Below are 16,230 nucleotides of genomic sequence, written 5' to 3'. Positions count from 1 at the left end.
GAGAAAACCTCCGAGGAGCTTTACTAAGATGTTCGGTGCTCATCCAGGCATAACATTTTACCTTCCCTCTTATCAAAGTAACCTGCATGAAAACGTTCTGCAGTATATGACTACAAACATTCACTTTGAGGAAAAACATGTCACCCTCATTCACTCGCCGGTAGGCACTGAATCGACAATTTTAAGAGAAAGAGGTTTTGAAATAAATAATAAATAATTATATTTCGGTCGAATCGAGAGACTGAGGTAAAGTGACACGCCTTTGTCCAGGGCTGAAGAAGCTCACGAGAGTGCTCAGAATGTGTAACTGCACTCACAAAAACACAAACAAGTACCTTTGCTTAAGATGGATAAAAAAAGAGTATAAACACATGTATTTCCTCCATTGTTTAAGAAACAAATGCCAAGATGCCCAGTATGCAAGAAATGTCAAATTTAATTCGCACATTTCTCCTCAAATTCTCACACGATCAAACTCTGAACTATGCTTTACACATTCTTTATTCCTTTTCTCACACTGTTTTTTCAGCAGTTTATTCGAGTCTTTTTTCATTTCTTCATGGGAATTTAAAGAGAAAGATCTTTAGTTAAACAGAACTCCATTAAATCCCATGATGAGTAACCTCTGAGCAACATTTTCTTTTTTTGCCTTTCTCCCATTGAAGAAACCGCTGCTTGTTTCACTTGGCCGCGAGCCTCCTGATGAAATAGGAGACTGAGAAAGATTAATTCTATACATTTCAGTGGCAGGTTGATTGTATTTTATGCCTGGCCGCATGACTTGTGACCCGCTCTTCTGTCAGGGCTGTCAGAACAAGCTGGCAGGGGTGTTTGGGTGTGTAGGCCTGGGGTGAGGAGGTATGTGCCCGGCTGCGAGCGTGTCCTTGGGTTTGTAATGAAGTTGTGGGGCTGAAATCACTCACTTCTGCATGCTGTAGTGGCACGTCATGTTTTATCACAGGGATGCCACATTTACTCAGTCATTAGGGACCAGAAGCTAGTTTATCTCCGTTGCGATCCGAGCAGACAGATAGACACTTCAGGGGTGGCACCCTAAGTCAGCACTTTTGCAGTTCAGTCAAGGACTCGGCTCCCGATATCACTGTCGGTCTCTATTCTTCTCCGTCTTCCTCACGCTCGCTCGCTCTCTCTCACATCAACTGACAGGATGATTTTCTGAAATAATGTCTTCCGTAGTGACATCACTTGTGACCCACTCTTGAAGGACAAATTATGAGATAAGCAAGTCATTATTTTGCAAACACGAGCATCGTAATGTCTACTTCCATGTGCTCATGCTCTCAAACCGTGATGGCCTCTCGCTGTGTTTTTGTCAAACACACACATAAACTCTCCCAGGTGTTCCCTTTCTATCTTCTGTGCTCACCGTGTATTTCTGTTGATGTTTGTTTAATTAAAAACTGATAATTGTGTAGTCACAGTTTGTGTTTTTGATAAGCAGAGGTGACACAGGCAGGTCTCTAGGCAGAGAAAGCATGCATGTTGTCTCATGAATAGCATTAGAGATCCCGTTTATCTGGCTACAGCACACCTGTGGATTAGCTTATTCCACCTTAGGCACTCGCTGGCGCTTACGCTCCCGCATTTTCAGCAAATTGTCACCCACCACAATAGAATCTAGAATTTACATGGGATCTTTTTTCACTCGGCTAATTGCATGTTATTAGCTAATTTTAGAACTTCAAATGATAGGGTTCGTTTGACATTGACATTCGGTCAGTTTGGTCGGGGTCTCTTGCCTGGCAATGCAGCTGATGAAAAAATGAGAATATGTTGTTGAGTTTACCTGCTTAATCATGAATCTGTAACTCAAAGGTCACCGTACTATTGTAATCAAATGAGTTACTCAAGCAAAGTATATTTTCCCTTATGGAAATGTCATGTGTTGAGCTGTGTGATATATGAATATAACACTTGTTCACCAACGTTTTAAGCAGATTCATTTATTTATTTATTCATTTACTCCTTTTCCTATTGTACAGCTTACATACATTTGACAGAAACACTAAATAGAGCTATGATTATAACCTATCATATCCTGTCGTCAGCGTCCCACAAATATGGATATTATCGTGATATTTCCATGTGTTTTGTACTCTTTAATACTGCATAACAGTCTACAATGCATATTTGTGTGTGTATATGAATGTATACATGTGTACTATAAGATATTCCTTATTACACTTCATCTTGTGTACATGTTTGCGTGTCGTTGCTGTCCGTCTGCAACATTGGATGTCCATATTGACTGTTTTTCAGGAAATGTAAAAAACTTTATTAAACTTTTTAATATGACTAAATACTCTGTTGTCAAAGTTGACAAGCACTTTTTAATACTTTTTATGGTTTAGATATTTGCAAAACTCAGTGACAAACATAAGGAGTGACTAATAACAATGATTTATGTGAAAAAAGAAGAATCAAGAAATATGGAGATACAAGGTTTCAGAAGGACAGCATTGATATGCATTTTATTTTCCTTACTATTCTTAATTTGATATGATTTATTAAGGCTAACTGTTTATCTGTAGATGGGTAGTTGATAAATATACTGTTCACGTGTCCTATGGTGCGCAGAAATTCAGAAAAAATATATTTTTAAATAACTTATATTGATATTTGTAATTATAATATTAAATAGCATTAAAGAGCTTTATCTTCAATGTTAGTTTTTTCCAAATGTTTGCTGTCACACCAAAGGACACATTCACATGTCAACTTCCCATATACAGTATGTTTATCTGTACACATTCACACATTCTTGTACAGCTACTTTTATACATTGAAATTGTAATAAAAAATAAACTTGACACTATCAAAAGCTGCAGCTGCTCAAATTTTCAGCTGGCGATAACTCCATACAATAGAGTACATTCTAAATAAATCAGTTCCTCATCAGCTCCTTATTCCTAATACATTCCATCCATCAGTCTTTCAGACAACTTTAAATACCACATAATAGGGAGAATTATTAAGTTTTATCAAACTCACCAAAAACTATTCATTCCCCTCGTCTCCTTCTCTCTGTTTGTGAGCGTTAATCTATAATGCATATGTCTCGGCTGTGGCTGCATATTGTCTTACAAAGGAAGCTCAAAGTGCTCTGTTCAGCGGAAACACTGCACATGCTGACGAGATCCTGCAAGAACCTGCAGGAGAAAACATCCATACACACACAGACAGACACTGGAGGAGAGAGATAAAGATGCACTGCTCAACGGAGAGAGGACTTGCACACACAGACGCAACTGAATCAGAACGAATCATTCAAAACCCAGAGAAGCCACCAAAACCAAGACTGATGGACAAAAAAAAGCAATAGAAAGTGAGATGATTTCTTTGTCATCAAAAAAACATAACACATAATGTTGAATTTAAACAAGTTACAGTTCTTTGTCTAGCCAAGAAACGTCTCAAAATGTGTCTCCAGCAGGTGGCAGTGTTCAGGGTAGCACAGCATCTCTCCCACAGTGAGTTAGAGAGCTTGTAAAGCCATTGTGATGCAACAATGCCTTGGCCTGCCTGCCTCCATCCCACTCTGTTATATCCAAACACTGCCTGTCAGCATCCAGATTGAATTTGGACATCTCATTTCCAGTCCAGGGAAAAAGTGTTTTTACAAGGTCAACAATAGGCAGAGCGAGAGAAGAGAGAGAGATGAAACGATACAAGGGAAAACATTTCTGCAGTTCAGAGCAATCAATATCCACTTTTTTCTTATGTGGGAGTTACTGTATACTACGAAACTGCATCTATGGGCTCACGCGCAGACACACACACGATTAGACATAAAAGGGCGGTCCTATTGTTCGGTTATGTTTTCCGGGGGAAGTGCTTTGTTTCTGAAGGGGGTGGAGGCTTGGGACGGTTTTATTGTTTGTGATAAATGCAATATGTCTCCCTAGTGATTATATGCTTGCCTAATTCTCTATAAATTACACACAAGCAGACGCACGCAGTGAAATAAATCATCAAACTTTAAGAGACTTGCTGCGTTTTTATAAACGTGGTCTTTGTGTGGAAAAAAGGTTTTAACCACTCTCTCCACCTCTTAATGTAGGGCAAGTGAACAGATCAAAAGAGAAGCTACACCCGTGCTTTTTCTCTCACACACTCGCACACACGAATGCACACAAACAACATCAACATAACGGTACACACTTAGGCCTATGCTGTTCCACCTGACCTTTGCCATTGTTTTTCCCTTTTTCCATCTTAGTACCACAATCTCTCCATGTTCAAGGAAGATCATACAATGTTCCTAGACGTCCCTCAGACTTGAGTTGCTGCTTGAGCTGTTAACTGAAGCGGTCATGATAAAAAAAATCAGTTAACATGGACACTCACCTGCCCCTTTTGTGCGCACGCCGCATGCAGACACCTATAAGTCACACTATCAAGGGCACCGAGATCTGTGGGTGAAAGTGAATTATTACGCCGAATGATATTCAAGATCCGTGACAGAATCACATAGTTTTACCTGAAAAATGCATCCCCTCCTAAAAATATATTAGAATGCTAGCAGTCAAGGTCGAGGAATATGCGTGCTTATAGCACATGAATAAGTATAGCAATTTCTTCACTTCTTCACAACGCCCACCGCTCTCATCTCATTATCTAAATGACAGGTCTGGGAGAGGGACAGCGCTTTGACTAAGAAGGTTGCGGTCTTCAGCGCTGGATTATAGTCAGCGGTGTTGGATGAGTGTGACACATTCTTACACAAAAATCCCCCCTGTCATCACAAGACCATCTTCTGGTCATAAGGTGATAATCAGTGCCAATGACCATCAGTCTGAGTGCCATGCTAAATACCTGCTGCTTCTTGTTAAGCACACTTATACACATTGTGCCGCTTACACTGGGGCGCGCTCCGGGTGCCACTAGAGGAGATAATGGGCAGATGGCCAAATTAAAATTAAATAGGGAAAGTCTGCTGCTAAAGTTAGATGGATAGATCACCCAAAAATGAAAAGTTAAACACCATTCTCTCATCACAACCCAAACCTGCATGACTTTTCTTTTTTCTGTGGGACACTAAATATTTTTTAAGAATATCATTATAATAACGACATGATTTTCTGTCTACTTAGTCATGTAGACCAGTTTTATAATACATTTCAATGTTTTTTTCTATGTTTTTTCATTCACCAATTAATTTTCATTATATATTATGTAAAGTAGCAATATTCTTCTCCACCCTTTGTTCCAGAGAAAAAAAGTCAGTGATATGTATTTTAAACATTATAGGGTGACTAAATAATATCGCATTCTTCATTTTTGGTGAACTATTCCTTCAGGAAAATGTGTGTAAATTATATATTTCTCTTTTCCATTACATCTGCTGCATTTTTACAGTTCTGCCTAGCAGTACCTGTTGTTTAATGTTTAAAAAGGCCTCACCACGAAATTCGCTACTTGCTGAGATAAAAGTGTGAGTTCCTTGAGGCTTGAGTGCATAAGGAGTCTGCTTTGTGCACGACTAAACTTTTTTGACATTTTTTCTTCTTTAGCATTAAAGGTGCTTGTCTGCTTTTAGAACAGTTTGTCTGCCTGCAGTGTGGCCCCTGTACAAGAAAGTGTGCACTTGCCTTCTTTTCACACAAGTGTGTATTATAGAGATTTGTTCAACGAAGGAACGACTCAAAACTAGTAAACGGAAGGTTATTCATTTGCGTTCCCAGCAGAGCATCACATCATGCTGACTAAACTCAAAATAACGCTTGTTCTAACATCCCTGCCCTTCATTTGACCATTACTGTTAGACCGTTGAGTATGCACCAGGGAAACTACATCATGGGGCCATATCTTACCCAAGCATAATGACCTTGAAATAACCTACCTTACGTAAATATACACTGAAAGAATGATAAACGCAACACTTCTGTTTTTGCCCCCATTTTTCATGAGCTGAACTCAAAGATCTAAGACTTTTCTATGAACACAAAAGGCCTGTTTCTTTCAAATATTGTTCTGAAATCTGTCTAAATATGTGTTAGTGAGCACTTCTTCTTTGCCGAGATAATCCATCCACCTCACAGGTGTGGCATATCAACATGCTGATTAGACACGCTGTCCTATACGCCGATCCAGAGCATCCCAAACATGGGGTCACTTGTCCGGTGAGTGCGCTGGCCATGCAAGAACTGGGATGTTTTCAGCTTCCAGGAATTGTGTACAGATTGTGGGCCTCAGGATCTCGTCACGGTATCTCTATGCATTTAAAATGCCATTGATAAAACGCACCTGTGTTCTTTTTCCATATTATATGCCTGCCCATACCATAACCCCACCGCCACCATGGGCAACTCGATCCACAAAGTTGACATCAGCAAGCCTCTCACCCACACGACGCCACACGATCTTGGAGGCACATTTTAGAGTGGCCTTTTATTGTGGTCAGCCTAAGGCCCACCTGTGCATAATTTTGAGTTCAGCTCAAAAATTTGTGACCCCCGGACCCCCCCAATACAGTAAAACATAGCCTAAGGCACACCTGTGCAATAATCATGCTGTCTAATCAGCATGTTGATATGCCACACCTGTGAGGTGGATGGATTATCTCGGCAAAGAAGAAGTGCTCACTAACACAGATTTAGACAGATTTAAGAACAATATTTGAGAGGAATAGGCCTTTTGTGTACATGGAAAAGTCTTAGATCTTTGAGTTCAGCTCATGAAAAACGGGGCAAAAACAAAAGTGTTGCGTTTATAATTTCGTTCAGTGTATGTAAAAACCAAGAACAATGTAAATGTAATTTCTATACATAGAGGACAAACATACAGCGCTCTGTGCGAATTCGCATGCAAATGCTTGGTCAACCCGTCTCGAAGAATAGTCACATTTGCATTACTGTGGCATTAACAAACCTCAGTACTCAAGGGAGCAATACAGTTATCTTCAAATGTTTGTGCTGATGAGGTATTGTTTGCACAGCAAAATCAAACTGTTATCAAACTGTTGCTCTATAATGCAATGCTAAGGGGCACTTGTGTAGCATTATAAATGGTATTCTTCTTGCAAAGCGAAAGTCATCTAAATATAGATAGATTATTTACACATTACATACACACTATACGCTATACTATAAAATGTGCATAAGAGATTTGCTGGACCACAGAACAGTATTAGCTCTTTAATGGACACATATCTTAGTGTTATGAACCATTTCATGTCTACAAAAAGCTACACTGATTTTGTTAAAAACAATTAATGAAAGCAAAGTGTTTGGCACAGTAAGTGTCAACAAGGCACAATATCAGAAAATTTTGTAAAAGACAGTGCGGAACCATTTATCAAAACCACAAGAAAGATGTCAGTTGAAAGTACTCTTTTACAATCCCTTATTTGAATGTGCAAATTTGAGAAAATGCCATGAATGAGAGTTATATTCATACAGCTTAAAACAAACCTTTAAGAACTCTCTCCAGCATTCCATGAATACCAGATGTAGTAATAACACGTTCTCAGTTCTGTCTTTATTGCTCATACACTTAGTTCACCCAAATCTCTGATGCACACAGTATGTGAGATGATCTGTAAGGAAATGGCTAGAAAGTGGAGGATTTGTGCAGCAGAGTGTCACACAGCCTCGTGGGAAAAAGTTAAATCAGTTCAAAGGCAGAGGACCCTAAAGCAGCACATACTGATAACCTCCTGTACCACCAAGGGGCTTCCATCTGCTATAATAAACCCTTTGTCTTAAATCTGGAGACTTGCGTCTTCCTTATGTCGTTTACACAATCGTTCAAAGAACAGTCTGTTAGTCACTGTTGGCTCCAGCACTCTCTCTTCTTCACAAAAAAAAAACATATCCTCATGCTTTATCCCAGTCTTCAAACAGGTGCTGATTCATGGGATTTGAAGGAGGCAGCGTTGTGGATCCATCGATTGGTCCTCTCATCAGTTTGGATCGGGCATGGCCAATTTGCCAAGAGCTCTCTGATTGATTACTATAATTAATAGAAGGTTTTTCCAAGAGCTTTCCCAGGGCAAATTAAATGGTTGTCAGCACTGGCTTAACTCAGAAATCAGGCAACAGTATTTTAGAGTGTTAATGTGAAATGAATGCGGGTGTATGAAATTAAATGAACAAACCAGGTGCCTCGCTAGGGAAATATTCTAAATTATTAAAATCTCTGTCTCATTACGTCTGGGCTCTTTATATTGGTATCACATGCTGATTGTTTGGAGCTCTATTGACTTCTACGTGTCATTATGGTATAAGTGTGGGATGTGAATGGTGATGGGGTAATGAAAGATTCGGAGAGGCTGCCATTTTCCAACTATATGCATTTTTATGCTAAACTTTTTGAAAATATTGACTGTACAATATATTATTGTAAAATATTTTGTATATTAGTTTTTATGAAATCCATCCTGCAAATCTTCATCAAAAAACGCACAAAATAAACAAAAACTCATTTTTGTCTGGGGCTGATCTACAGTCGCCCCCACACACTAAGAACAGTTGGCTGAAGGACAACATAGATTACTGAAGATAAAAAAAAAGAGGAGGAAGGGAAGCAGGTGATGGACATGTTGATTCATCAATACGTATTGGTTTTAGAAGTGAATTCTCAAGATTTATGCTTGGCTTTAAACATTTTCACTTTAAGGAGGTGGAACAGCACTGCTGACTGTATACTATCAGACCGTGAGTTGTAATAATGTGGAGCTGCCTCCTGGATGTAAATATAGGTGTGTTAATTGAGAGAGGTGTTTTATGTCTATTCCTGGCAGTAGATTTTGTTGGAATGCAGAGAATAAAAAGAGGAAGGACATTTGGCTCAGATGGGTTCACTGGCACCCCAGTTAAAAGCTGCTTGAGCGGAAAACAGTCATCTTTGAATTCTTATCCTTTAATCATTGAGTATACTGTATGTGTCATCCCACAAGTACACAAGCGGATAGAGCAATTATGCCAGCGCGTTTCACCATGGGCTATTTAAGTGTTTCTGTTGCACGCACGCACACATACACACACACACACACACACACACACACACACACACACACACACACACACACACACACGCACACACACACACACACACACACACACACATTTGTTTTGAAACATTGTGGAGACTAATAATCAATTCGCAATGTAGGTGGTTAAGACTTTTACTGTCATTACTAATTTGTCCCCAAAATACATTAGGTTTTCTATGCATTGTGGGCACATTCCATTACAGATGGTTTTACATATATACTGTATATACACTGGCGAAACGTCTGGGTATGCAGGGTATGCAGGTGCCTTTGGGCCCGGGGATTGGGGGCCCGCATCAAAGTTTGATTCGTGGGCGCCTAATACTGTAGAAAATTACTAGAAAAATGTAAGAGTGTAAAAATGACAACACTTCACTAGTAGCCTCAGTTCAGATCGAATCTGCTATTTGCCCAATTAAATTTTCACATCACAAATTAGACTAAACAAAATGAAGAAAATATCTGAAAATGGCTAACAGGTGTTTAATAATAAAGTACGTGGTAAGGTTTGTGGCAGTAAAGAGGTCTCTATTGTCCCAATATGTTGGCAACCATTTAATACATGAATTATTAAGGGTGGTTCCACTATATCTGGCTATAAGGATGCCGCAATGACTAAAGAAACGTTAACAGTAAGATGGTATTAAACTGTGTATTTCTTGTAAATTACCACCCTTCTGTAACTTATACCAAAGACGGAAATAAGTGCAGTGATTATAGCTATATTTGTGAGAGAGCATTGCTATAACATGACTTTATTGTGTTGTATATTGTACTATATTGTAATATTGCAATATGGAGCGTTTAAACATTAGCACTAAACCAACACTAGTGCAGGTCTGTAAATGCAAGTATTTAATAACAGGCTTAAATTTATGTTACATGTAAAATGTTTACAAATAATGAATAAAATGAAAATAATACAAATTAACAGTTTCCAAATGTATGTGATATTACCTGAGATGATAGAAAAGAAAAGAGAGAACGTATAGATTACAAGAAGAAGAAGAGCCAGAGAGGGACCATGTGACTAAACTAACATGCTACATTAAAATTGATCAATCAGGGCCACATTTAACCCCCCACTGTACTGGACCCTCTATAAACAAACATCTTGAACAACATTAATGTACAACATTACTTTGTTTACCTTGCTGTGTCCAAACGGAACAAAGTTTAATTTATATAGACTCTGAATTAGCTCGATTCACACAAAATCAACATATAATGTGCAAAATAGCATAACAATTCAATTCAATTTAATTTATATAAAGCAATGTGCTTTCAGGAGAAAATAAGAAAAACTGAAAAACACCAAAAAGGTCAAACACAGCAGTGCGTGGTGTTTGCAGAAGAAGCAAGATGAGAAAGCACTACCCCCTTTGGTGAATTTAGTTATTCCAGGTGTTATCAAAAGTCCTGAGTTTTGAGATCTTAGAGAGCGTGATGGGTTGTAGTGTGATAAGCTCTGCTACATAGGTAGGGGCTAAACCATTTAAGGCTTTATATGTAATTTAAAAAACTTTAAAGTCAATACGTTACTTAATGGGTAGCCAGTGACGGGTTGATAACATTGGGGTAATCGTATTTTCTGGACATGGTTAGAAATCTGGCAGCTGCATTTTCTGAACAAACTTTAGTTTGTTTATTGATGATGCAGGACAACCATTAAGTGGTGGATTACAGTAGTAAAGTATTGAGGTCACAAATGCATGAAGAAACCTCTCTGCGTCAGCAACACATAGAATATTTGGCAACATTACTGAGATGAAAGAAGGCTGTTTTGTGACATTTGAGATGTAAATTCCAAATGACAGGTTGCTGTCTAATATAATGCCTAGATCTTTAACTGTATTTGTTGGCGTAACTTTGCAGCCTTCATTTTGCCAGTCATCCAAAGTTTTATATATTTGATGCGCTCCACCAATTTGGATAGCTGGAAGGAATAATCCGATCTGAGTATCACATAACAATGGAAGCTAATTCCATGTTTTCTAATTATGTTTCCAAGGGTCAGCATGTATATGGAGAATAGCAAGGGTCCTAAAACCGATCCCTGAGGTAATCCATAATTTACTTAGGTCAGATTTGATGATTCCCCATTTAAATGGACAAATTTATGTCTGTCTGATGAGTAAGATCTGAATCATTGTACTACCAGTCCATGATTGCTGGTATAATTGTGAAAGCGATCTAAAAATATGTTATGGTGTACAGTATCGAACGCAGCACTGTGGTCAAGCAGGACTAGGAATGAGATGTTACCTTTATCTGATGCTATAAGCAGGTTGTTTGTCATTTTAAAGAGCGCAGTTTCAGTACTTGGTAAGGCAAAGTATATCAAAACGGTTGTCTCTGATCATTTCATTTACAGTAACTGCCTTTGAATTTAGTGATCTAATATTAAGTAGCCCAAACTTAATGAGTTGGTTTTGCTCGTTTATTACATTGACTTCAGGTTTAATCACAATCAGATTTTTCCCTGACTTTCACCTAAATTATTATTTTGTTGTATTATTCGGGGGACAGATATGGTCTCTATGCCTTTGGAAGCAGTAAAATATTTAACAGTTGAGTGGGAGGAACACAAACTATGGTTAAAATTTTGACATACCAGTGGGAGACGTAACACAAACAATGTGTTAATTGTTAACTAACACATCCACAGTGTACACACCTCCCCTTAACCTAACCATCACACAAACCTTTCTGCATTTTCACATTTTCAAATAAACTTAACACTATTATTTATCAGCTCATTTCCCTCATGAGAATGAAAAAAATTCCCCACAAGATAAAAAATGACTGGTTTTACTGGTATATCTTAGTGGGGACATTTGGTTCCCAGACTGTATGGTTAATTAGGACGCAGACACACAAATCCCAGCTCTCCCTCATGAATGGCTTTACTTTTAAGGTCTAGCCATTATAATGGCTGACACAGATGGCAAATAGTCATCAGGTGCTAGCACAACATTGGCAAGCGAGAGTCAGACTATCCTGTCATCTCAGATGTAATCATTCCTGCTTTTCAAAAACCTGTGTACTTTTGAGTCTCCTCATCTCTGACCACAAAAAAAAGATAGCCGTGCACAGTTGCCAAGGTTGTCACGACTCCACGGGCAAATGAAGACAAAATCATCTTCTCTGCTTGGCTCAGATGGCTTTTGTGAATTTTAACGTTTGCATACAGTAATCTGGCCATGGATCGTTTTCTGAATCAACTTCCATCAAGGGCTCAGAGGCTTGGCAGCCATTTTGGCTCGGAGGGCACAGCAGTCACAGCAGTTGCAGCTGGAGTGCATTGCTTTCTGACAGTAGAAGCAGTAAAGAGCAGAAACGGGCAGATGGGCCAGAACCCCACTGCTCAGCAAAGGGCATCAGCTAACAACGGCACGCTCAGACCTCTCAGCCCTGACCCAGCATGGAGAACGCGAGCAGAAAAAGAGAGATGGATGGATGAGCAGCTGTGAGTGAGAAAGACAGAAAGATTTATCATGAACATGCAGGAAAAACGAACAGGTGTTGGGAGAGATGATGGATCGAGAGATGCCTCACAGGGTTTGGAGCGGGTCTCTCCGATGAGCCATACGAACCTTATGTGACCATGTTAATCAAGACAAAGGCCACAGGAAATCCTCTTTAAACAAACAGTTTGGAGACAGTTAACTAGTTCCCTTGTGCATCACGAAAAAAATCAGGGACTCCATGGTTGTGTGACTACTTGCTAAACAAACAAGATTTTATCATCAGAGCTGTACACAAATTTCTCACTTTTATTCCATGATGTGATTGGACATCTGCTTGATTACCAGCTGGTGGTCCTCATGTCTCCATGGTCACCGTGACCAAGCAACATGATTGCGGTATTCTGCAAACATGTGTTGCCATCTGGTCCACAGTACGAGAGTTGGTGTTGTCAGCAAACACAGAGCCAATGTAGAGGACTAGTTCAGGGTTGGTGCCATCAAAAAAGGCCTCTGCTGGAATTACACACATCACAAATTTTGGACAAGCACTCCAAATTGTTAACAAAGTGGCTGCATTTGAAAGAACTACAGATACTGCTGCTGCCTGGCTGAAGACTGTTTTGTTGTTTTGAGTTATATTTAATAAAATATTATATTAAATATGCCAAAGTATAAAACTAGTACAATTTAATGCCAAAGCAAATACGCTTGTTTTGCCACTGTATTCTTTAAACCATGTATAATTTTAATAATTCATCAAATTTATAAAGTTTTTAAAGTTGATACTATTAAATGAAATATTTTTTTTACAGATGAAATTGAATGAAAAATCCATTTTCATTTTTAATATTAGATGAAACACATCATGTTAGCAACTGACAGTTGATGCTGGCGCATCATTTACTACCATAGTAGATATAAATGTGTAATTTTGGTTCCGTTGGACAGGCTTCATTTTGTATTAATTTCTTTAAACAAATAAATGTTGGCTAAATAAAATCTTTAAATGTATAACAAACCCAGTATAACAATGAAACAGAACAATTATGCACTTATATTCGGATACATTTAGTTACATTTTATCATCAAAGGATAAACTTTAAAGGGTATCATCATAAGATCTCCAGGGTTGCTGTAAAAACGTGATGAATTTGTATCAGATTTATAATCTAGATTGCCAAAATGGCTACAGTGTGTCATTGACACCTAAAGTCAAGAGGTGTTTGAAAGAGTCTGGCGCTGAAGGTGGGTCTATTTTTACAATTGCCTTAGGAAATCAATAGGACTAAAGTCTGGGTGTCGACTGAGTATGCATCACATTCTCAATAATGCTACAGGGGGCGCTATAGTGTGCAACTGTTTCTACGATCATATATCACACGAGCGTCACTTCTCAGTAATCAAAGTTTATTTTTGGTTTGTATTTCAGTGCCTCACTGCCAATATTTCCTTAGAGCACTAGATTATTTTTCTCAAGAATGATGAGAAGACGTACAGTACACATTGTACAGTATAATGAACCAATCATTATAGTGACTTTGGGGCAATTTTGAATATTTATCAGCTTCTTACTGAATATGTATGTTGCTCAGCAATGCGCTTGGTGAAATGGATTTAACCTTATTCTTTATGCCTATGGTTAAATGAGCCCTACCATTTATCTTCATCAAAAGCACATTTGAGTTCTTGGTCCCATGTTATCGGAGCTCAGAGCTTATCTTTCTTTATAAGACCTGACAATCTAATTCATGCAAACAAAATCTTTCATTTTCTTCTTCTCTCAGCTGCCACATTGAATCACGGGACCAGGTTAAACGGCAACGGTACCTATATCGAAATGGAAAGTGACAGAAATCGGCCATCGTTCCTTTACGTCTGTGAAGAGGGCGTAACCCTAATGCTGAGTTTTGGTGGATAACCATAACTCCTCAAGGGTACTACAGGAGTTTAGAATTCATGTTTTCCAATAACATCCATTGGGAGCAAGCTTTTCGCGCAAGGCTCACTTTAAACGCTAAAGTGCAGCTGTGGTAAAATTGGTTCCCACATTTATGCTGAGAGCTACATTTTCTCTTTCTCCGAACGTGCACAAAGCGACTGTCAGCTTGTATAGGAGAATGAGTAAATGCTACGCCAAGTGTGTGAAAGAGATGGGTTTGGCAACAATTAATTGACGCTGCTTGTATTATTTTGAGCGAGAAAGGAAAAACAAACATTAAACATGTCTTTCTATCATCTATGCTGCATCAGCATGGTGTGGCTTGATGTGACGCAGTGCCACCCAGAGAGATATGAGATAGATATGCACATATGGTGAATCAGAACAGCAAAACTGCAGAGTGACATTACAGGAGGAGTGTTTTTTGCATCTATCGCACTATTAGGATGCTTGTGTTGCTATTATTAATAGAGGATGTCTGTGATTTTATGTACTGTAACAATTGATTTGTTATTTTAACATAAAAAATTTAGTTACCCCGCTTTCTTTCAATTATTAAATTTAAACATAACCTATTAGTTATTACATGAATTTGGTGTGAAATTGTTATGTTAAAAAGGCAGCCGTTAATTTTTTAAGTTAAAACAACAAATCATTTTACATGGAAATTCATCCAGCAGTGTAAAGAGAATTTTAACTTTTCAGCTAAGGTCAAAAAATAACACACCACCATGCCTATGCGGATGGGATTAGAATTCTCAGAGGACCCCCGACCTAAAAAATAATTGTATCCTTCATTTTTACCAAGGTGGTGTTAGAAAAACATCAAAGGGGATTAAAATCTGCCAGACAGAAAACCACAATCTCATCAGGGGAAAATACTCCAGTCCAAATAGATCTCAAGCATATAACACCACAGAGGTCAGACCTGACTTCTCCATGATTGAGACCAAGAAAGACTGTGGCGCGATGCCCGTCACACATACGTAGATAAGCGTTAGACCTACGCCCACATGAACACAGGCCCATTGAACAGCACTAGACCACATAACCAATGTCTCTTTGGAAATTATGTTGGACCATATCTATAGCATGGCAGGATTGTGGGTCTTTCGCTGATAGCATACGTGTACTGCAATGAGTGTGTGTGTTTCTTGTGTTTAAGTGTTGCTGTTACTGAGTGTACCGTGTAATCAAAGGCTCTCTTTACACTGGCAGCTGAAGAGGCTCTTTGCTGTTGGCTCTCAGTTCATACGCTTCCTTCGTACTCTGAAACAAACAGCACTAAACCCTACACTCGGCTTCCTGACAGCCGTACACATGGCACAAAGACTTCCAGAAAGACTTTCATCTCAAGTTTTTGTCTTCCTGTTCTTCAGTGGATCTATAGGCCCTTGACAGGAACTGGCCATCAGTAGGCGGATGTTTTAAAGTCTTTTTTGTTGGTCTTCTTATGACATGAACTATACATGTCATGGTAACCAAAGGGTCATGGTAACCACCTCTAACCAAAGCTGGAATGTGTGCATTGCATTGGTCTCATGAAACATCGGGGTAAATAATCCACAAGGTCGCTGTAATGAAACACACTATAGCTGAATGATTTTTGTGTGCAGGTGTATTGATTTCTCTCAGAGAACCCTGAGCACATGTTCTCTAAAAGTTGTTCTTTTTATGTTGTTCTAAACTCATCTGACTTTATTTCATATACTGTAAAACAAAAAAAGGACACTTTTGAATTACTGTATGTGCAAGAAGGGAAATATGGTTTCAAGCTTCAAAGTTTATGAAATCTGTTCATGATT

The sequence above is a fragment of the Barbatula barbatula genome (genome assembly GCF_947034865.1).
Source record: "Barbatula barbatula genome assembly, chromosome: 12".
NCBI classification, from domain to species: Eukaryota; Metazoa; Chordata; class Actinopteri; order Cypriniformes; family Nemacheilidae; genus Barbatula; species Barbatula barbatula.
This window is presented reverse-complemented; position numbering follows the sequence as displayed.